Source organism: Dermacentor silvarum, chromosome 3 (genome assembly GCF_013339745.2).
Source record: "Dermacentor silvarum isolate Dsil-2018 chromosome 3, BIME_Dsil_1.4, whole genome shotgun sequence".
Classification (NCBI taxonomy): Eukaryota; Metazoa; Arthropoda; class Arachnida; order Ixodida; family Ixodidae; genus Dermacentor; species Dermacentor silvarum.
In genome coordinates this window covers 79,661,406-79,685,727 of record NC_051156.1, presented here as the reverse complement: position 1 = coordinate 79,685,727, position 24,322 = coordinate 79,661,406, and the positions used below count along the sequence as shown (strand labels likewise).

Here is a 24,322-nt window from a genome sequence, read left to right as displayed (position 1 = left end):
CTCATCTACCAGTTCTTCAGGTGCCGTTGTCATTCCGGCAACGAAAACCACACTCAAGTTCAAACTGTCACACGTGACAACATCAACAGCGGCAGAGCTTGCTGCCCTGCGTGCTGCTGTACAATACCTTCTGCAAGACACACCTCAAAAATGGGTCATATTTTGTGATTCTAAGGCCGCACTTCAGAGTCTGCATTTTGTCATTTATCACAGGACTCATGAGCAGCTGGTATATGAGATAAGGGAAGACCACCATCAAGCTATCGCTAAAGGGCATGAAATTATATTTCAGTGGCTACCGGGACATACCAGCATTGCTGGTAATGACCTCACCGACGAAGCCGCCCGGTCTGCTCATCTGGAAGGCCGACCAGTGCCAATCCCCTTATCCAGGACCGACGCTGCAGGAAAACTTCATATCGTGGCTAAAGCTATGACATACAAATATTGGTCTTCTATTAACCTCCCGAAGTGTCATCTCTACAAAATTGACCCATCCTTGAAGCTACAAGTGCCATCAAACGTTTCCCGCTCTGAGGCGACAGTCTTGTGCCGGCTCTGGCTCGGGGTGGCATTTACAAAGGCCTACTCATTCCGCATTGGAATTGGGGATACGCCCATGTGCGACTCTTGTGGAACTACAGAAACAATTGAACACGTATTGTGTCTCTGTCCCCAGTTCGACGTCGAGTGTCATGCTCTCCGGACAGCATTAAACCGGCTGGACTCTCGACCATTTTCTGAAATGAAGATCCTTGGACCATGGCCGTATGCGTCGATGGCACAGAAAGCCACGAAAGCCTTGTTGCACTATCTCAAGTCGACAGGTCTTGGCGACCGTCTGTAGACTTCGTGCGAAGTGTCTTTGTGTGCGAAACTGTGCTCTCTCTATTTCTTTCTCTCTCTTTTCATCCCTATACCCCCTTTCCCCAGTGCAGGGTAGCAAACCGGACGTGCGTCGGGTTAACCTCCCTGCCTTTCCTCTCTTCTATTTCTCTCTCTCTCTCTCTGCCGTCGGCGTCGCCGTGAGGTTCCGTATAGATAAAATCTTCACCACGCGCCGTCTGCCCGAGCGGAAGTGTGTGGGGACGCGCGCTATCACGGAGAGCGAACGCACTCAATCTCCCACGCGCAAGCAAGGAAGCGGGAAGCCAGCGCCGGAGGGAGCGGGGGGGGGGCACTTCTACTCTGCCAACAACCGCGCTCGTCGCTCGACCGCACCGTCTCTTATCTCTCCCACGCGCAAGCAAGCAAGCGGGAAGCCAGCGCCGGAGGGAGCGGGTGGGCGCACTTCTACTCTGCCAACAACCGCGCTCGTCGCTCGCCGCACCGTCTCTTATCTCCACACGGCTCTGACCTTTATGCACTGTGCATTCGCCGCTCAGTTTCTGTTGCAGCGATAGACCGCACGTACCTTCGCCCGCTGCAGTGTATGGGCTTGCTGCCAGCGTTTTGACAGTCGTCTACAGTCATTCAGTGTGATCTATTCATGTTTGTTTGTGCGCGCTCACACCACGCTTGTTCATTTAGTTAGTAATAGTCGGGCCACATTTTCCAACGCATGCTACACATGTAATGCTGCCCGGATCGGCAGTGCAGTGCTACAGGTGTGTCCCTTCGCACGCGCGCTGCCCACGGGAAGCGCTTCTCATCAACACCACTGTTTCACACGCGCCTTCTCGTGGTCATCGAGTCTCTCATCTCGGTCTACTTACGCCGCAGCACACCTGCTTACTTAATCAGCTCATGTTTACTACAATTCATATTGCTACCAAAGCCGCTCACCTTACTTCGTATGACATTGCTGTGTTGCTATCGCATTCATTGCTTCGCCCTTAGGGCGAAACTGTGACATTTTTTATTTAAATTTGTGCGTACAGACGCGTCCGTGGCGGATATAGTATCAGAAGCAATGGCGGACGTTCCTCCCCATCTACCGCCAAGGTTGGGGGCTGGCCTCCCAGCTGCAAGTCAATGCCCTGCTACCCCGTTATCAATGAGGGCAAGATTATACCTTCGGTAACCCACTACAAGTTTCACGGAGTCACCACCGACCGTGACCTTCTTGGTCGAAGCACATCTCTGTATAAAGAAAAAAAAACACCGCATATCCACGGGGTGAATGATGATGAGTGGGCGAAGCTCCGGAGAAAATCATCGGTAAACCGTGAATCTTCCGTGTAATTCGCCCAGTCTCGCCGCACTAAATCGAGCGATTGACTTCCACCAATGACACGCGCCATATGTGACGTCATTCCTATTTTATAACAGCGCCCTTCATTATAATTGCATCATCTCCCACTTAAGGGGACGCTAGCACAAACGCGTTAGAAACGTGCCGTACTCTCTAGTAAGGGGGAGAGGCCACAGTGTCTTACGCAGCCGTTTACACATGCCGGAACGTGCACCGCGTTTGCCGACGCCATCACATGACTGCTGAGACAGTATAACCCCCGTATTCATAAACGCTCCTCGACTTGAACTTGACTTGCCACCGCCTTCAACGTGTTTCGAACGCGCTGCCCAAGGCGGTGGCAAGTCAAGTTCAAGTCGAGGAGCGTTTATGAATACGGGGGTAAGGCGGAGAGGCCACAACGTCTTACGCCAGCTTCTTACACAGGCCGTAACGCGCTAGCACAAACGCGTTAGAAACGCGCAGTCTTTCGTTAATGTTGGGTATTTATTGTCATCGTGGTGCGTGTGTCCATGTGCGCTTCGTGGCGTAGTAGTCATTCTACTTCTTGACGCGCGAGCGAACGGACGCAGGATCATGTGCTCCAACGGAGCGGAGATAACGGCCCTTGCTGGCCGCGGAAACAGGTTCACCTCCGAAGAAGACAAGGATTACGAGATCGTGCTGCCTGCTCTGCCCACCGGTCGTGTTGTTTTAAACACGTTGTTTTTGCACGGCGATGTGAGGGTGAGGCCCTATAGGGTCGAAGATTTCAGGGACGCCCTCGCGGCCGCTGGTGTGCTCCCCGACGTTGTGGCGTTGGGGGCATACCAGATTAACCATGTGTGGGCGATGACCTTCAACAGCGTGGAAACTGCAAGGAAACTGGCCGACTTCAAGGAGCTGCAAGTGAAAGGTCGCCGTTGCATCGTTTTTGACCCTGAGGACCAACAGGTTAAACTGCGTCTGCATCGGATGCTCCACGGCGTTCAAGACGATGACATCCGGACTGCTTTCGCGGCGTTCGGGAAAGTGACCGAGGTAACGCTGGCGTTGGCGCGTCCAAGGCATGAAAGAGAAGGGCTCAACGACGAGAACCGTGCTGCTCAAGATGAAGCCAGGAATGAAGGTGGACGACCTGCCCCATCAGGTTCGAGTCGCCGGAGAGTTGGCCCTCGTTGTGGTGCCTGGGCGGGCGATGCAGTGCCTGCGTTGCCATGGCACGGGGCACGTTCACCGCGACTGCAAAGTCCCCAGGTGTTCCAAGTGCAAGCGCTATGGGCACGCGGACGCGGACTGAGTCCGTACCTATGCGTCGGCTACCGGGCAGGTCAAGGAGAACGAGAACGCTGAACTCATGGACATTGCTGAAGCGGAGGATGCAGCGAGGGGAACCGACGTGGCGGGCTAGCAGGCCGGGACGCAGGATGCGTCAGCATCCTCTGACAGCAACGCCCGTACTGGCGATGCTCCAGTGATCCAACAATCATCTGGAGACTCCCTTGGGACAAGTGAAACGACGGGAAAGGACAAGGAGAGTGCACCGGTGCCTAAGATTGACGAGCCTAAGGACCCGACCAAGCCGCATCAGGACAAGAGCGGCGCCCACACGCCGACCAGCATCCCCGCAGCTGCCAAGCGTCCCCACGCCCAGACCAGCACTGACGGTGTCCAGGCGATGGCGTCTGGCGTCGAGGAACCTCCAGCTAAGACGGCTCAAATCTGGCGGTCGTCTCTTCGCCCGCGCCTTAACGTTTCTGTGGACAAACGTTCCGGCACTAAGGAGCACCTAGATCACGTTCAGGTGCTTGCGCCGGACGAGGACGGCGGCGTCTAGCCACGCGCTAGACCAGGGAGGTAAGCACCATGCTGTCGGTCGCTTCTCATTGTGTAAAAATGGCTCTTGCTAGTCCGTTGAAAGTCGCTACCTTAAATGTTAGAGGACTGGCAGGGAAGAGAAAACAAGGCCAGCTGTACCGGCTTATAACGGAGCGCGACATAGATGTGCTGGCCGTGCAGGAGACCAAAGTCGACGGTGAGGACGAGACTGGCAGCATGGTGCGGCGTTTCACGTCTAGGTTTTTTTCCGTGGTTAGTCATGCTGTGGGCACATCGGCTGGATGCGTACTTTTTGTAAACAAGTTGCCGGGGCTTGAGGTGCATGCACATTATTCGTGTGCGTCGGGCCGGTGCGGTGTACTTGACTTTTCGTTGAACAACATTGAGTGGCGTATTGTGTGTTTGTACGCGCCCAATAAGGTGGATGACAGGGCCCTTTTTTTCCATGACATCCAAGAGCGCCTTTGCACGGGAAGACAGCTCATAGTAATGGGCGATTTCAACTGTGTCCTCAGGGCGAGAGATAAAACTAGCGTTCTGGGGTTTAGAGATAAAAGCACTGAAGTGTTGTCGCAAATGGTTGAGAACTGGGACCTTGAAGATGTGGCAGAGTGTCTCGAAGGAGGGCGTGCGGTGAAGAAGTATACACGGTTCGAAGGCTCAAGTCACGCGCGGCTTGACCGCATTTATGCATCAGTTGATGTCCTTCCAAAATGTAACAGCTATGAGGTAGTGCCAGTGTCGTTTTCAGACCATTGTTTAGTTCAGTGCTGCATAGGAATTGTAAAGAGAGGCAATGCTTTCTCATGGGAAACGTGGAAATTAAATAACATGCTTCTTCAGGATGAATTTTACAAACGAGCAGTAAAAGAGGAAATAAGCAAAATAGACCCAAGTAAAAACCTTCAGGTATGGCAACAGTGGGAAATATCTAAAGAAACTTTAAAAATAAAAGCAATAGTCAGGGCTACGTGTATTAGTTACGAGAAAAAACAAAGAGAGACTGACTTACAGGCACTACTTCATGAGCTGCTCAAGCAGGAAAGCCGAGCCCCGGGGAAATGGATGGAAGACATTAGAAAAGTTAAACAAAAGATGGAGCAAATTGATGAACAACGTTGTCGAGGAGCGCTGGTGAGGGCAAGGGCAGAGGACACAGCTGCAGGTGAAGCGCCATCAAAACGAGCGCTAGGATTAGAAAAATCGCGAGCTCAAAGGAACCACGTTGACGGAATAGAATGGCGCGGGAACTTATCGACAGACATAGACGACATCAAAGCCGCTTTTAATGAGCACTATCAGGCGCTGTTCGCGTTTCTACAGTAGATGTGACCACATTTAAGAATGAGTTTCTGAGGGTTCTACCTCGACTGGATGACGAAAGAAAAGAGAGATTGGAACTGGTGATAACGGAAACCGAAGTTGAGCACGCAATAGATAACTTAAACCCCGGAAAATCGCCTGGACCAGATGGCTTTAGCGCCGCATTTTACAAAGATTTCAAGAACAAAATTAGCCCTGTTTTGACTGTTATCTTTAACGAGGCCTATAAATTAAACACGTTGCCTCCATCCTATGGGTTGTCCCACATGGTCCTCATTCCTAAAACTGATGATATAGAGAAATTAAGACTGGTTACAGCATACCGTCCCATAGCACTCATTAATGTAGAGTATAAAATCTTTATGAAGATATTGGCTCGAAGATTGCAGACGGTGATACAGGACATAGTCGGGCCTCACCAGACATGTGGGATAAAGGGGCGCTCCATCGTTACAAATATTCACAAAGCGCGCAGTGTACTTGAATGCTGTGATGATACTAGTGGTCGGGTAGCCATTCTACAGATCGACCTCGAAAAGGCTTTCGATTGCGTGGCTCACGAAATTCTGTTTGCCGTCTTAGACCACGCTAATGTAGGTTCATGTTATCTGCGAGGGAGTGGCCCTGGCGTACCGAAACTGCATGACCAGATTGATCGTAAATAAGAGTCTGGGGGCCCCCATAAGCGTGCACCGTTCGGTGCGCCAGGGCTGCCCCCTCAGCCCGCTCTTATTTGGTATGTACATTGAAACCCTGTGCATGAAGATATTGGAAAGCAACAGCATTAGAGGATTTAGGTTACAAAGAGCCGAAGTGAAACTGCTGGCATATGCTGATGACGTTGCAGTTATAACGGATGATCAGGGCAGTTTAATCGAGGCTGTCAAATGTCTCCGTAAATTCAGCCATGTCACAGGTAGTGGAGTTAACTGGTCCAAGTGTCTTGGGCTCTGGCATGGAGCGTGGCCACAAAAGCCAGACCTCTTCGCCAACGTGCCTTGGGTAACGACCCCGGGCAAGTATTTGGGCGTACCGCTCGACGCTTATAGCGATAGTGAGAAGTATTGGAAAGAGCAGACTAAAATCATTCGGGAGAGAGCGGAGAAGTGGAAAGTAGCCAACCTATCGATTTTTGCCAGAGCTACCGTTTGCAACCTTTTTTTCATAAGCAAGCTGTGGTATGTAATGCAGGTATTGCATTGTTCACGGTTAAACGTCCAGAAGCTACACAGGGTCTTCGGAGTCTTTGTCTGGGCATCTGAATGGGAGCGCTGCAGCCGTACCAACTTGTTTCGGAGGGTAAAAGACGGGGGTCTGGGACTGGGTCACCTCTTTTTACGGCAGTTGGTAAACCGCTTCTTGTTTTTTCGGGACGCCACAGACCCGTTTCTGCGTACTGTATGCCAAATGAAGCTAAGCCGACGGCTGCCCGAGTACGTTGTTTCAACCGAAGAGCTTGCGGGAGGGATTCGTGGTTTCTACAAAGAAATCGTATCGAGTGTAAGATTTCTAACAGCGCGGTTTTCGAATGATTACCTATTCAGTGTGAAACGAAAAAAAACTGTATTGTGCTTTGTGTGACATTGTTTTCCCAGTGCCCTTGTACAGGTCCGTGTACAGCGGAGGCCCAGGCAGTGATGTTTTAAAGAGAGTTAAAAAAATGCAGGTGCCGCCAGGAATGAAAACTTTCTTTTTTAAATTACGCACCGGAACATTACTAGTTAAAAAGTTTTTGGAGGGCAAGGAATTGTTTTTACCTTGGGGAACACACTGTTTAATTTGCAAGCAGCCAGAGACAATCGATCATGTTTTTTTACACTGTTGGGAAGGCGTTTATTTTTGGGATATCTTACAGAGAACAGTAGGAAAAGAATTTCCACTTGACCCGTATGGCATTCGGTACTTAAGCGTAGATAACGAGGATGGGGCGCCTTTTGATTTAATTATGCTTATGGGCCTCCACTGTATTTGGCGGTCCAGAATGGCAGGATACCACGTTGATAAGGAGGCGCGGCCTGCACGAATTTATTTTCGTGAGAGCATGCACTGGTTTGTTGAAATCAATAAGGCATTAGCGGAACCCCCCGAGTGGCTCTCAAGAGTAGAGCCGCTTGTGGATCTGCGCGAATTCTAAATAGACGCAGCCAGCACGATGGTGGTTGAATACGCCTTTCCCTACTGTATATTGTAATTGTATATTGTACTGTTCCTTTTGTGAAATGTTGTGTGTCAAAGCCAGGCAATAAAGAAAAAAATGACAGCAGATCCACGAGGTGAATGATGGTGAGTGGGCGAAGCTCCGGAGGGAATCATCGGATCTCCCGCTTAAGGGGACGCTAGCACAAACGCGTTAGAAACGTGCAGTACTCTCTAGTAAGGGGGAGCGGCCACAGCGTCTTACGCAGCCATTTACACATGCCGGAACGTGCACCGCGTTTGCCGACGCCGTCACATCACTGCTGAGAGAGTATACCCCCCGTATTCATAAACGCTCCTCGACTTGAACTTGACTTGCCACCGCTTTGGGCAGCGCGTTCGAAACGCGTTGAAGGTAAGGTGGAGAGGCCACAGCGTCTTACACCAGCTTCTTACACGGGCCGTAACGCGCTAGCACAAACGCGTTAGAAACGCGCTAGAAACGCGGCCTTTCGTTAATAGACAGTTTTAGTATTGCGGAAATGGCACCACGCTAAACGCAATAAAATAGCGGGGTCAGACTGCGCATGCTCAGAACGCTATTTCAGTTTGCGGATAGCGTGCGTCCACTATTTCTGAAATATAGCGGAGACGCTAAACGCTCGCTAAGTTTTTAGCGTTGCAAACATGGTGGCACCCTCGGCTCGAACGCTTGACATGCAGGCTCGTTTCAAGGCTTGGCGTGGATCAACACGGCTAGTTTGGTTGTCGAGCTGCTCAGTTTGCTGCTTTGACTACTCGCAGCTAGATGGTTTTGCGCTTAGCGGCGCATCGTTGTCTTACGCTATACTAAAACTCTATCGAACAGCGTTCCGCAAAGATTTAGCGTGCGTAACACGCTAACGCTAACGCAAGCATTTTCCGCAATACTAAAAGTCTCTAATGTTGGGTATTTATAGCCATCGTGGTGCGTTTGTCCATGTCCGCTTCGTGGCGTAGTGGGCTAACGCCGCGCGCTCGGAAGCGAGGGGTCCCTGGTTCGATTCCGCGCTACGGACACAACTTCGGAATTTTTTTCTCATTTTTCTCAGACTGGTTACACACTACTACTACTACTACGACGGGGACGGAACGGCTGCCGCTATAAGGAGCTTCGCCCCTAAAAAAAATCTTCGTGGCGTAGTGGTTAGCGCCGCGCGTTCGGAAGCGAGGGGTCCCTGGTTCGATTCCGCGCTACGGACACAACTTTCGGAATTTTTTTTCATAAAAGTAGACGTGGCTACCTACTACGACGACGACTACTACTACTACAGAGGAGGGACAGACCCACACCCTAAGGAGCTTCGCCCCTAAAAGCTGGACAGCTTTGCTCACGTCATTCGACATTTGTGTGGAAAATTGTTGGGGCCATACAAATCATCTCTTCTGCAGCTCTACCAGGCACCTTTTATTGGATACCTCTGCTACAGCGCGCCTGTACTTTCTCGGATTTGTACATCTGCCGTGCGCACACTTGAAGGAGCTCAGGCTCGCGCACTAAGAATTTGCCTAGGATTACCAAGGTGGGCTTCTACATGGGACACTACTGCAGAGGCACGCGCGTGCCCAGCTCGAGTTTATTTGCAACATGAGCCAGTGCGAGTGCGTTTAAAGCTACTGACTAGGCATAGGAATCATCAACTGACAAACGTCACAAGCACACGGCATGACGCCGTCTACTCAGAAGACCTGTGCAACAAGACCTGTGCCGTCGGACTTCGCACCACATGACATACCGTGAGTTCCACTCTGGACAATCAAAAAGACGACGGTGAGACTCTCAATCCCCGCAATAACGAAAAGAAATGTCGCAGTTTTACCCGAAAGGCGAAGCATCAATTGCGGTAGCAACTTAGCAGAGAGCTAACGGAGTAAGCATAGTAGTTTTACCAGCTGTATAAACTTGGACATACAGCAGCACCAGCAATGCGCAGAACTGTTGTCGACGCCGTCGCTGTTTTGCCCGCATTCGCACCGAATGAGCGTGGCGTTGTTGACTGTTGCCAGGGCCTCTGGGGGCGGCTCGGAGGTTTTCGATGAGATCAGAACGGGAAACTCGTCGAGCAGCGTCGGAAGTCTTTACCACATTCTCGCCTCGCAGCGTTTTTATATAAATACACATTTGGTGCCGCAACTAAACGTCGCCTCCCCTCCCTCCCTCCCGTCCCCCCACGGCCTTTCGCGCGACGGAAGAAGTCGCGTTTGCTTTATATACTATAGACCTTTTCATCGGGTGAGGAGGAAAGGGCGCGCGACGAGCCTTTCCTCCTCTCTAGCTTGTGTGAGCCGGCGCGGCGCGGCTTGAATGTGTTGCCGGTCGCGCACTGCGGAACGATTCGGAGTTGTTTTAGCTAGTTCTGAGTGCAATTTACGGGATGTCAGTTCTTACGAGGCCGTCGAACCACTGTGTAGCCTTTAGGCGCAGCAGTAGCTACAGTATTTGGAAATTTCTCTTGGATGTGCAAAAAGGCGACACGCATCATCAGCCGCGGTGTGTGTATGTCTTGTGAACTATGTTGGATGTATCGGTTTTCACTCGAAGAAGAGTTGCTGTAAAACGTTTGGATCAGCCACCGGCATCGTTCTCACACATTTTAAGTCTATACTCGCGGGCAACTTTCTGTGGCAATGAAGGGAAAGCTACATAGGCAAAGCGCGCACAAGCGAGAGCGTTTCTGAAAGGAGTCCCGAGTTTTAATCCACGTTGGTTTAGGCTGGGCAAGAGAAAACATAAACAGCTTATTAGCAACAGTTAAATAAGACAGAACACATCACTGAGCGTAAGAGTTAACTTATTTTGCAGCTTTTCCCTTGCGCATCTGGGCAAACGCGAAACAGTCGCACGTGAAAGCTGCGTCGATTCAGCGTCCGTTCCGAGCAACCAAAAGCACAGTCAAACGCTGCCGGACTACTCGGCGCGGTAACACATGTGCAGCATCCACGCGCCCGTAGCTTTCCCTTCATTGCCACAGAAAGTTGTCCGCGAGTTAAGTATAGGCTTGAAATCACTATGTCTACGTTAGCCTCCTGCAAGAGGCCGAAGGCTTTGCTCAACACGGCGAGCACTGTGTTTGGCAAACCAACAGGATACACACAATTGCTTCGTGATTAGATCGGCATTGCCTTTTTGCCCTGTAAGGCACAATATGCAAAGGGGATCGCATAAAGAGAATCAACAGCTATTTGTAAAGACACCATTTCCGTAACGTGGGTGAATGCGTCGTAAATGACTGAACTTAGGAGGCTGAAATAAAAGGGGTGCATATGTCCTCCTGTTGCGGAAAAATAAAACAGGATAACTACGCAATAAGACTCCGCATGGTCGTGCTGCATGCTTGGACCACTTGGACCATACGCTATATAGAACAAATAGTTCTATAACACAGCATTTAGTACTGCCTCGGACGCTCGCACAGTCTGCAGCTGGTCGTTCAACCACTCGAAAAGTTTGATTCACACTGTACAGTATGCGGTTATTTTTAACCAAACTATTTTATTTGTAGGCGGAAACCTTGCAAAGCAAAGAAGGCAGTAGCCCACTGTATCTACACATAACAACTTGAACGCTTGTCAAAGTAAACAGCACGACTTTCTCCAGCAGAACGGTACCCACGCTCGTCAAATGGATCGTAAAATGTTTCGTAACTACTGGTTGCAGCCAAACCCGAGCTTTTTTTTGGTAATGCTTTATTTAGACAATTCATTGTCTGGGATGTGGGACCTTAGGGCCGAGCCTTATCTCTCGTCGTCGTGCGTTGTCCGTACCTCTGGTTTGCATGGAGCTTAGAACTACAGTGCTTAAAATACTGCAGTAAGGTAACATTCATGAATCAAATTTTCAGAAATACTTAACTGATATCCGAGGATGATTTTAATCTCAAACAAACGCACACACCTCGCGCCGTGTGCTCCGTCCGCCCTAACACCAGCAGTTACTCCAGCCCCTTAATTACTTCAGATTTAAATCCCTTCACCACGCCTCACAGGACCATTCCCTAGGTAGAAGACGCATTTCATGCTAAATGGACAGCGGGAGTGCGAAAAAATTCACCAGAAACAGCCGCCGAGCGTATGCCACAACATACAACACGGGCGTTCGCCTAAGCCAGTATGCCAACTGCCCATAGACGCCGACACTGCCTACGCAATGGCAGCGCCCATGAAAAAAATGTCACAGTTTCGCCCTAAGGGCGAAGCAATGAATGCGATAGCAACACAGCAATGTCATACGAAGTAAGGTGAGCGGCTTTGGTAGCAATATGAATTGTAGTAAACATGAGCTGATTAAGTAAGCAGGTGTGCTGCGGCGTAAGTAGACCGACATGAAGAGAGACTCGATGACCACGAGAAGGCGCGTGTGAAACGGTGGTGTTGATGAGAAGCGCTTACCGTGGGCAGCGCGTGCGAAGGGACACACCTGTAGCGCTGCACTGCCGATCTGGGCAGCATTGCATGTGTAGCGTGCGTTGGAAAATGTGGCCCGACTATTACTAACTGAATCAACGAGCGTGGTGTGAGCGCGCACAAACAAACATGAATAGATCACACTGAATGAGTGCAGACAACGACTGTCAAAACGCTGGCAGCAAGCGCATATACGCCGCAGCGGGCGAAGGTACGCGCGGTCTATCGCTTCAACGGAAACTGAGCGGCGAATGCACGGCGCATATAGGTCAGAGCCGTGTGGAGATAAGAGATGGTGCAGACGAGCGACGAGCGCGGTTGTTGCCAGCGTAGAAGTGCGCCCCCCCCCCCCCCCCCCGCGCTCCCTCCGGCGCTGGCTTCCCGCTTCCTTGCTTGCGCGTGGGTGATTGAGTGCGTTCGCTCTCCGTGATAGCGCGCGTCCCCGCACGCTTCCGCTCGGGCATACGGCGTGCGGCGAAGATTTTATCTATAGGGAACCTCACGGCGACGGCAGAAATCCGGTAGAAGTGTCCATATAGTTGCTATCGCAATAATAAGTGCTGTTGTGTTTGAATGTGTTTTGAATAGCAGCACGGCGACGGCAGAAATCGGGTGGAAGTGTCCATATAATTGCTATCGCAATAAAAACAGTCTATGTGGTAATTGTAAAGGAGGGAAGAGACGCTTTATTCTGCAGCCCTTCAGGGAGCACGGCGCAGAACGCGCGTTTGTTCACCGACGTGCGTTTGTTCGCTCCTCATGAAAGCGCGCGTCCCTCGCGACCTTTCACTCGCACATACAGCGTCTGGCGCGCGGCGATGATTTCGTCGCCGTTGACGTCACACGGAACCTCACGGCGACGGTGACCACGGCGACGGTGACGCCGACGACAGAAATCCTCTTTGAGTGTTCATATAATTGCTTTCGCAATAAAAGACGAAATTGATTTGAAAGGGTCTGAAGCCAAGCTCACTGGTAAGGTTAAAAAACGGCGCTAAAACACGGACAGAAGGAGGAACAAAGACCTGTGCTCTTTCTTCTGTCCGTGTTTTAGGAGCGAAGCACGTTAGGGCCGAGCCATATCTCTCGTCGTCGTGCGTTGTCCGTACCTCTGGTTTGCAGGGAGATTGCTAGGGGCGCTGCGGTGCACAAGGGCTATATAAGTGCTGTATATACTGTAGACATGTAAAGTATATGGCGGGGTCCAGACGGAGTCACCAACAGAATGTTGAGAAACCTCGACGACCCGTCAATCGTCTTTCTCACCGACAAGGTCAACGAGTCCTGGAAGAGCGGCGTGGTTCCTGCAGAAGGAAGCAATAAACGTGGTGACTGTGAATATATACATACATATATTATAATGTTATATAAAGTACAACGGACTTGACCTCTCTAAACTTTATTTAAACCTAATCTATTGTGAGCTAGGGGAAGCACTAGCAGATTTGAAATAGTCTCTAGAAGCTGAAATTACGTCATACTACAATCCAGATGGTCTGGCTCCTTCCGATGTCAACTATCCAACGAAATGTTGCTTAGCTTCAGTGATCTTGCTAGAAACGGCCTACATTGCCCACTATAGTCCGGGAAGACCCAATATTATTTTACTTACCTTGTCAACACTGATCTAGATTTGCAGATGGAATAATATCAAAGACTCCTGCAACACTATTACAGAAGTTTTCCTTGCACGGATGTTTGGCACGCACAAGAATTTAGATACACAAAACACCCTTCCATTATATCATTCATTATAAAGGAATTCAGTGTCTCCCTGTTATCTGCTACATAGAGAAATCAATAAGGATGTTCGTATTCTTTGCTATATTGAAAAAAAGGTTGGCTTTACCGACAGTACCAATCCCTATAGCCCATTTCTTACAACCCACAATAGCAACACTGAAATATTGGCCACAAAAGCGATAAACACGTGTCAAAGCCACGTAGGCTTAACATAAAGCAAGATTGTTCACACAAATGAAGTGCTAAAGTGGTCAAAGGTTTCATAGAATTTTTAATAAATCAGTAACATGCCACTACATAAGCAAAATGTTTCTAATGCACCTCCTAGAGTTTTGCACTGTGGCTGTCTGTTATGACAAATTGGTCACTTCACGATTCAGGGAACTGGCTTAGACATTTACACAGGTTGATGATGCACCCGCAGAAAATTCAGCGTGTTCCAATGATGCTTGACCTCACATTTCGCACCTGCAATTAGAAGGTAAGACAAACGCTTAACAAATATGGTACAGTGAAACTTCGTTATAACGAAACGGGATATAACAAATTACTGTATACAACAAAATGACGTTCCCGCTGAAATCCCTGAAGATATCAATGTTTTTATAACCTCGTTTCAACGAAGTAAAATTATCCTGCCAATAGATACACCAAACTTCCGTTTTCTCCGAAAAAAGAAATGCCCGACCCTTGCAGGCTCGCTTCTGCTTTCCGCAGGGTAGAGCACACATTCGTTGCCAATGTTTAAAACGTTTACATATTTGCGTTGAATCCGCCGTTGAACACTGGTCCTTGTCACCAGTACGCGTAGTTGCGCATAAGCAGACTCCAGGGGCGCGATCTTGTACGCGTTCCAAAATGGAACGGAGGCGGTCCATTCCATCGAGCCGCACACGATTGGTCAATTTAAACCGTGAGTCGCACACGATTGGTCAATTTGAACCGTGACGATCAAATTGACCAATCGTGTGCGGCTAGATTGAACGGACCGCCTCCGTTCCATTTTGGAACGCGTACAAGATCGCGCCTTAGATCGCCATCGCACCCAGCTAGCACAAAAGCGATAGAAAACTGCTTCCATACCGATTCGCCCAGACTAAATGAACGTCTGAAAGACGCACTAAAAAATCCGTGCAGTCCGTTTAGAGGGTGATAAACGGTCGTATATCGTTGCTAATGTCCGGCGGATATGACTATTGCAAGAAGTTCTAGAATCCTGCCTAAAGTAGTTTCGAAAAATCCTGTCTTGAAATGGGATTTTGTAAGACCATTAGAAGCATTTAAAAAATACAGATTGAATCCTGCTACAATCAGGATTTTGACATCCGTTTTCTTTCACCCTCCCCTCTAGCGCCCCCCTCGTCTCCCTTTCCTTCCCTCTCCCCATGCCCCTGCGGCGTTTCGCCGGCCGGCGGCATGCAGGTTTGCGCTTGTGCAATACACGAAACACGTACAGCAATAACATTTTTTTATTGCAAAAAGTAAACACGACTAGACAAGCTAGCAATCAACATTAAATATGAGTGCCTCCGAGTAACGTCCATTACAGGTATCGACCTTGATAAACCTGGTTTCGAACAGGCTGCTGGGCTGTAGCTCCTTAATTCAGCAGGTCTTCTTACTGCGAAAACATTAGGCATGTGTAAAACGTATGTTAATTGAAGCACACTTTTCTTAGTGAACGTATAGTTTTTCGATGCATTGGCAATAAGCACTGCAATATATCTTGGCAATGGGCGGCACTACAATATATTGCTCCAAGCGCACAGTTTTCGAGCATTCCACCTTTATTATGATGGTTCTAACACTAACCGATCACAAGTGAAATTCCCTTCTGTTGCCTTGAAGACATACTTTACATCTAACTGAAGGTGTTGCATGTACAATCGCCAACCAGTGTAAGTGTCGGCTCTTTTGCTAGCTTTCAGGAGGCTGTTGTCTTGACTAGTTGGCGACTGGTAGATGACAGCAGCCTCCTAAACATGTGCGAAGCAGGTGCCAATTAGCATTCAAAGAAAGGAATAGATAATACATTCCTGATAACGTTGTACGAGAAAAGAGGTAAGTGCGGCTCTGCAAAGGCACAGCTTCAGTGTGACAGCATTGTTACACCACCCCAATTTTATTTGCCACAGATCACATAGCCAATTCAGAAATGGCGCAGGCTTGAGCATATACCTAAACACCAGTCTATCAAACACATCGCATACTTCAAATTGAGCAAATATATTGCGATTCCTTAAAAAATAAAAGACAGCAGACGAGTGCAACCTTGAGTAACAGCGACTATTTGCAGTACGGCTGCTTCAAGCATATACAGTAAGAACTTCAGTTGCTTGTAATTAAACCATTAAAATGTTGCACGCCTATGACTTGCCTGTTTGAAAACCTCCACACAATAACATTGCCAAGCACTTGTAAAGAATTTTTTTACAAAAATAGTGAGTCATCCACACACAAGGTGGGAACATAAGCCGTAATTTTCCACCCAATTTCACTAACTTTGACCTTGGTGACATTTATAGTTACGCAATGGGTTAAAGGTTAAGCTCGTGCAGTTTGTAAATCAATTATGATCTAGAGTGCTTGCATATGCAATTTATTGCTTACACCGAAATGAGCCCACACACTAAAACCCACACATGCCGCGCGGCGACGATTTCATCGCCGTTGCACTTTATACGGAATATCACGGCGACGACGACGGCGGCAAAAATGCGCTTGGAGTGCCCATATAATTTCTATCGCAATAAAATAAAATAACCGCCTCGTAAATTTCTCTCAAATGGCAAGGTCGCCGTTACGTCGTCGCGCCGTAACACGCGTGTTCGAGTAGATGTCTCAACGCTGCGGCTGCGACGCAGAGGGAAGCAACGACGGAGGCCCAGTCCGGCCAACGAAACTGCTCACAACCGGCCAACGCTCGCTTCAACGGCAGGAAACGAAAAAGAGAGGGTTAAGCCACAGAACACCCATACAAACTTAGAGAAGGGAAACTGTACCTTCCACAGTGCAACGAAAATAAGCGTAGCGGTGGCGTTGTGAACTAAAGTATGCGACCGAGAGATGGCGCTGGCAGAATCGAAACTAATATCATCATCATTAAGTTGTGAGCAATATGGCCGCTACGGTAGCGGTTCGTAGGGCTGGTCGCGCTGCTCGCTCGCTGCTTTGGGGCGTTTTGTTACCGCTTTCGTGGAAGTATTCGTTTGTACTGTACTCTAACATGACTACAGATATCTTCATTATGTCGCCAGGTGACCGAGAGGCCTCAACTGGCAATAAAACACTTCAAACAAGTAAGCTCACATTGTTTAATGTCAATGAGGCAGTACATGAGCACAATTTTCGTACAGCTCAGGTGGACTGAATGTTGTCCGTCACTGAGTTTACAACATACAGAAACACAGATAACCATCTGTTTATTGGGACCCAAAGCTGAAATCGAGCGAAGTTTTCTCATCGTGTTCGGCGTGCCGTAAAGCAGCGAGAACGAAGGTTCAGACAGTGACATTTATGCTGAGCTGCCCTCGTACTTGGATTGCGTACAGTGCTGCTTGACGTTTTACATTCTCTGCGTTCGACGATTTCAGCTAGATTAAAGAAAAGAACACAAAAAATTGCTCGGCAAAAATGTACTGTCAAGCAAGATAAGCTCGAGCTGCAATGTCTCATTGCTCTCATAACACATTGGCGAGAGGCACGAAGTGTGGGAGGGGGGCGTTATGCTAAATTTTACATCACATTTCCTGCTCTTGATATTTTTCTGCTGCACATTTAGTGCTCAGGTGCGGCAGCAAAGGCTTTGACACAAGTGGAGTACTTGTAAGGAAACCAAGGAACGTTATGGAGACAGCAGTGCTTACAAGGACTTCTGGAAATATTGTGTGAATAAACAAGGGCATTAAATCAACTTATAAGCAAGCCCAATTAATACTCACAGATCCTTGGAAAATGGAATTTGTTGTTTCATGGTGAAAAATAATCTCGGTATATGTATTCAAACAGAGCAAAGAGGTTGCAAGGAGATGAACACTTCAGTTGAGTAACAGGTGACCAAGGGAAGCCTCAGCTTGGAGCCAGCGTTTCACCAAGCAAACATATTTGTGAGGGCCGAGACGAAGACCAGTTCCCACGCTGAGGTTTCCCTTGCTCGTTCACTGTTGATTAGCTGAATGTTATGCTGAACTTATTCTGCGAGTACATTTCAAAATATTTTTGGGAGCACACCGTGCACAGGTTTTGTCATCTGCTGTTTGAAGAGAAAGAAAATTTGCTTTTAGTGATTTCTCAAGTTTGTGAAGTGTGAAATAGGCTGGCCGGTTGTGTGAGCTTGCCTTTTCTAGCTATCTCTTATGGTGCAGTACTAGCCTAGTTATTGATTTCATGCAAACTGTATATGAGCCTCTTGTACTGAGCAAATGTAAAATCATGCGCATTTCCAGATCTAATTCTAATCCTAGCACTTGCCATGCTAACGTTCCCTTAGATTTTGTCATGTCATATAAATAACTTAAATTGGACCAATAATATAGAGTACGTCATTAGCAGTGCTAATCGCATGCTCGGTTACTTATGGCGTAACTTTTCCAAAGCACCGTCTACTTTAGAACTACAGCTTTACAAGACTAATTCGCTGGAAACTTGAATATGCATCTGCAATACGGGATCCCAGTCGCGTTAAATTTATTACTTCACTTGAACTAGTACAAAATAACTATACTCGTTTCATTATTTCTAATTATAACCGTACCGCGAGTATAACTTCAATGTAAACTGGCCTAGCACTCATTCCACTAGCTAATCACTGTAAAGTCGGCCATCGTTTGCTATTTCATAAAATTTTCTGACACCAAACTTCATGACGACTTCATACTGCGGCCTCAGTGCATTTCAAACTGCGTCGATCATCGCAGTAAGGTAGGAATTGATTCATGTAACACGAAGTATTTCTTTCATGCCCCGTACATCTCAGAAATGGAACCACCAAGTATCGTAGCCATCACAGATAACAAACTTTTTTGCAAAACATTAGCTAACATTGTATAATCAGGAGAATCATTATGTTACAAGAACTCACTGCACTTGTTTATTTTACTCTACTACTTTGTAACCACTCCCCTCTTTAATGCCTGTGGCCCTGAGGGTACTTTAAGCAAAAAATAAAATGAGTTTCAGTCAACATGAAGTGTCATTTCCTTAAAATTGCATTAAGCGCTTTTGATCATTTTAAAATTCTTTGCATTTTCACGTAACAAATTATCGCTGTGAGGGAGCATGTGATACTTCGTGGTACTAATGCCCGTCAAATTGATTTGCAAATAGCAGATGACAGAGTTTGTGCATTAGCAAGTGGGAGCTTGCTACATTGTTTCTGTTCTGGTCGTCATGGCTATAATGACTGCAAAAGAAACAAGTTGGGACTCAACATGTTACTTCTCCGATTGTCATAAAGCGCCCTTAAAAGCAACTAAGCTTGTATGTCAAATTTCTCATTCCTGCTCAGTATGATACAGAACTGTAGACTGCTGTTTTCCTAATAGCGCTCACACCTCTCTATCTGGTAAACTTCCAAACATTTCATAGTGAGGCACGTAGTTCAAGAGGACCTGTTATTGTGGTGACAGTTGAGCATCTTGTGGCTTAGCATGGGCAGCTTGCAGACCAATAATCTCTCTTTTGTCCGTCTTCCTGAAAAGAGAAATGACAAAGCCATGACACACATGCAAGCAAAAAATGGTGAAACAAAAGTTAGTCCCATAAATGAAGAAAAATCACGGTTCTAGTTGAAGTGTTCAGAAACATACCCTGTGAGGATTCTGGACCTTGATGTTACTTCCAGTGGAGACACGTTCACGGTTGACTTCTATGTCCAGAGACAATAGAGTCCAAAGGGATGAGTCCAAATATGAGCAGCGTCTTGGCGGCTGGAGTCGAAAGAAAAAAGAGCCTCAATTACTATGGTGGAAGTGTGCGTGAGTTTGTGATTCATGTATGACAGAGAACAGTGCACGAAACGCTCCATGACAGAAAAACGCACAAACACACACACACAACACTGTTTTGAGTGTGCATTTCTTTCAGTGGTGTCCTTGTGTGGGCTGTGCTTAGTCAAGTCTCGATTAGATTACAATTGTTTCTGCCAGATACTAGTAATAAACACAGTCATCTTATTATGTCTCAAATGCAGTTAATCTAACTGTATCACGGGAAGTACACTTGTCACTAATGTGCAGTGAATTTATCGCGGTGTATCATTTATGCAGAAACAGCCAAAACCTTATTATTTATGCTGTACTCATGTTAGCAATTTTAGCAACTTGGCAAAGTAGCAAGAGCCTCGTTTGAATTGCTTTGGAAGGGCAATAACTTTATAATTATTACTATTTCTACTTTTAAGACATGACGACAGGAATCTGCTTTATCCGCCTTGCACGCAAAGAAATTCAAAGTTGAAAATGCGAAGCACTGCTTTTTTACTCACCGGCGCACAAGCCCAGGGGCTGCAAGGTTAATCCGCTTTCGTGGGTAGTCTTCAAGCAGACTGTGCTCGGTTCGAGCGATGAATTTTCGTGCTGGCCAGCACGTTTTTTCGAGCAACCAGACGCAACGCGGCCAGACGCGGCAGATCACAAACGGGGGAAGCCGTGCATGCAGCCGCCAGTGAAACGCCACAGCTGATAAAGTTCACCGTCTTTAAACACGTTCGCTTGGTGGCAGCTATCGAATGTTGGACGCATAAACTGGCTGAGGTATTATTGATATCTAATTAAAATGAACCTGCGTGATGCTACTCAAAGGAAACGACCACCCCGTTCGCAAATATAACCGCCGTACAATTTGAATCGATAAACGGCACGAACTGCAATCGATACCAGTGGGCTGTCAGTGAGGCCACACATGTCAGTGAGGCCACAAAACCTTTATTTAAGTAACAAAGCACGGACTTTAATAACAGAAGTCCAATAAAAACAATAGACTGCTTATTTTGTAAAAAAATGACACTGTAACTGTGTCTGTCGGTTATTATATGTACATTAATAGCTGAAATATTGAGTCGTGTTGAGCGCCCCTAGCAGAAAAAATACAAACTAAAGTATTCGACCAAATTACAGTAGCTCCACTTGCGCGCTTATGCTGGAACGCGCCGCGGTTGATTTTTCGCCCTCTGTGGCCATTTGGTGAACTCGAGAGTTTCCGGGGATTGGTTAAGCTGGCGCCGGGCCGGCGGCGGGCGCGCACGGAGACAGTCGAAGGTGGGGGAGCTACGAGGGAGTTGAGAGGGAGAGTGAGGGGAGCCACCGAAGCGACGGGGTCACCTCTGCTGAAGCAAAATCCGCTTCCTTGACGCCCTCCTCCCTCACCTTCGACGTGTCCGCGCGCGCCCGGCGCCGCCGTGCTGGCGCCGCCCGCTCCCTACAGCATCGTTTTCTGCGAGCGTTGGCCGACGTGGGTAGTCTCGTGGCCCCTACTCGCCATCTGCTGGCGCGCCGTGATATATAACGACTCCATTCGTACGTCGTGCTGTGGTGCACGAATACTTGAGAAATAAGTCCTTCCTTTATTTCGAACAAACTTTCGGGCTCCTTCGAGTTATCGAGATACGACTGTATATGTGTCACGCTGAAAATTTAAGTCGTACGACTTTAATATGAAATAAAAGTTACCTGGGTTCTTGGAGTTCAGGAGTTTCGTGGTGGCCCTTTGGGCGGCGGCGTTTTCGTCTGCCCCTTTCGGCACCTGTAGAGGGTACATGATCGGTATCTTCACCCTCACGCGCCTTCTCTCTTGCACGTAGGTATGTGCCTGAATAGTAAGTTACAAAAAAAACTCTTTATTGTTATGCTGATAAACTCGGAGTATCTATGTTTATAATGTAACAGCAGTGCCTATTACAACTGTATATTGGAATTTTTCTTTTTTTAACATAATTTTGTTACTGCACAGACTTGCAAAAAGAAAACGCCAGTGCGACCTGAAAATTTATTTGTTGCATGACTGAAGCCAAAAAATGTTAGGTATCTTAAAAAAAGATGCTGTAAATAGCTACACTGTCGGATTATGTTACAAAAAACAAGGCAACAGTGCACTACATACAGGGTGTTTCATTTAACTTTAGCCAAACTTTAAAAATATGCAAGTGCCACGTACCAGGACAGAACCAAGGTAATGTTGGAGATACTCAGATTATTTTTTGCGTTCCGCCTAGTTAGATAATTAGTTCTAATTAATTAATTAACTTCTTAATTACTATAGTTAGATGAAAAGTGTCAATGAGAAGATTGTAAAGCCACATGAGAAACCCCTTTCTGTTTCTCAATATGAGCTACATAAAGTGTTTTTCCAAGTGTGAAAGATGCCTGCCAATACACGCAAACTGCCTCGAGCGGAAAGTCGTTCGGCAGTTTTGCGTGTATTCGCGGGCATCTTTCACGCTCGGAAAAACACAGGATTGATCTCGCACAAGAGCGTTGACGGAAAAATGCTGTAGCTACGCGAAGATCGTAGCACGTCTCATCATTCTGCGCCAAACGGGAATGTCATCGTCATCATAACGATCAATGGTCAACGAAACGTCACAGAGGTAATTTTAGACAGCTTTGGCAAACCTGAATACGCACACAATAAAGAAACGTACGCAGACGTAAACTTGCTTCTTAAACAATATTAGAGATTCCGAGTTAAAATCAAGGCGCTTTCATTGCAAAACTTCATTACCGCCTAAAACTTCCACCTAAGACTCCCGCCTGAAAACCGTAAATAATTAAACACGACAGGTGTCAAAGTGGCAGTGACTACTTACGTGAGCAAAGATGTGGAAGGCAGTCTGGCGCTCCGCAGTTCATGAGCGAATACGCGTTAGGAACTTAACGGCTGGTCCTGACAAAAATAACGGTGAATGTAACGGCGGGTTCAAAAGTTACGCAATCTGGAGGGAAGCTGCGCGGAGAGCGCCGTCCGCTCGGCTGCTCAGACTACGTTAGAGTGACCTAGAATATGGGAGGTGTCCAAAGCGCCGCGCGAATGCATGGGAGGAGCGAGGACCTTTTTGTGTGAACTCCCGCGCCGCGGCGCTGCTGTACCGGACCCGTGGGCTTTCTCCGCTGCGGAAGCCGCGCCAAGGTGGCGGGCGTCTGCAACGAGCCTGATATTTTGGTTGCTGTTAGCCAACATCGCGATAGTTGGGGATATATTAAGTACCACGTCCCCGCAAGGTAATACCGCAGGGACTCACCGCACAGAGAACGCGTTTGCCGGCTGTGAATACGGGTATTTTGTCTATTTCCTTCTAGCTCGCTTGGTTCGCGCTTACGCGGCTGTTTGAGTAACGCATTCCGCGCGCTTACTTCATTTAGTAATGCTTGGAATGAGCAACGTGAACTTGCTGCACAAGAAAATAAGCTAGAGACCGCGATAATAACCAAAAGAACGTAGCAGATATGGCTAGCTCATGTTAACGCTTTTACACCCTATCGTTTCCTTTCTTTTATTTCATGCTTTCGATTTGCTTTACAAGACTGCATCCCGCGCTCTGTTGTTTCTTTATTAAGGTGAAATCCTTAACTGGCTCTTGGGAAGCGGAATGTGTCTGTTGGCCGATGCCGCGGTACCAAAAATAAATACAAACCGCGTAACTATCGCGGCTCGTTCACTTCGTATATATACCGAAGTAGAGTGTGGAAAGGCACAAATGTGTGACGAAGATGACTGATGGGTCATGGCATTAGTAACTTGACATACTTGCACTCGTGTCACAATTAACGATAACAATATGACGTGTGGTTATATGACGACAGCCAGAAATTCCTCTGATGCTGTTGGTGTGAGGATAAAAAGTGTTGAATGCAAATTTCTATCTCAACGTGTCGAACTTAACCATATATCAAGAAGAACTGAGAGCACAGGTAAAGGGTAATAATAGTAATTATAATTCCTGGGGTTTTACACCCAAAAATTCCAATATGGCTATGAGAGACGCCGCAGTTGAGGGCTGCGTTAATTTCGACCACCTGGGGTTCTATTAACGTGCACCTAAATCTATGTACACGGGAGTTTTATGTACTTCGCCTCCATCGAAATGTAAGCCGCAGTGGCCGGGAATGGAACCCGCGTCCTCGAGCTAAGCAGTACAACCTACCAAAGCCACTAAGCTATAGCACGGCATGTATTGACGCTTTTCGCGGAGCAGTTTGCTTTAGAGATACGAGATGGCGCTCACGGCGGCGCGCCATACCTCTCCTCAGCGACCGCGCATGAATACGAAATCATTACCGCTTCTACCTTGCTTCTGTGTGATCCGCTGTCAGAAATGAAATTGAGTTTTCACTAACACACTGTGCTCCAATCATGGTAGATCGAATCATGTGGATTGAAGACGTGTGCAATAGTTGGCTGCAAAAATAGTGACTGGCATGTTAAGGAATAAAATGAATCTGTGTGGCCAAGTTCGCGGACCGCTGCTGCAACTGTTCGAACATGTTACTTCGTGATGTACGGCTTTCCTCGAGGATACAGAAATTTGCTCATCCGCCAGCCTTGTATCACTAACCTTCAAAGAGAGGGCTTCATCCCCAGAACGTCGGCAAAAGAGTGAGTGCCACTCGTTAAACAATGACAAAGGGAGTAGCGCCGCTTACTGTCATAGTAAGTTTCGCGCACGTTATC

General features: G+C 47.7%; 1 long non-coding RNA gene across 1 annotated transcript; it reads right to left on the bottom strand.

The window, feature by feature from the left end:
• Positions 1 to 15,108: 15,108 nt before the first annotated feature.
• On the bottom strand, positions 15,109 to 22,613 carry LOC125943848 (uncharacterized). Its single transcript, XR_007465939.1, has 3 exons — positions 22,461 to 22,613; positions 21,325 to 21,463; positions 15,109 to 15,278 (listed from the first exon to the last, which is right to left on the bottom strand). It is a non-coding gene; the product is annotated as an uncharacterized LOC125943848 (long non-coding RNA).
• Positions 22,614 to 24,322: the final 1,709 nt, after the last annotated feature.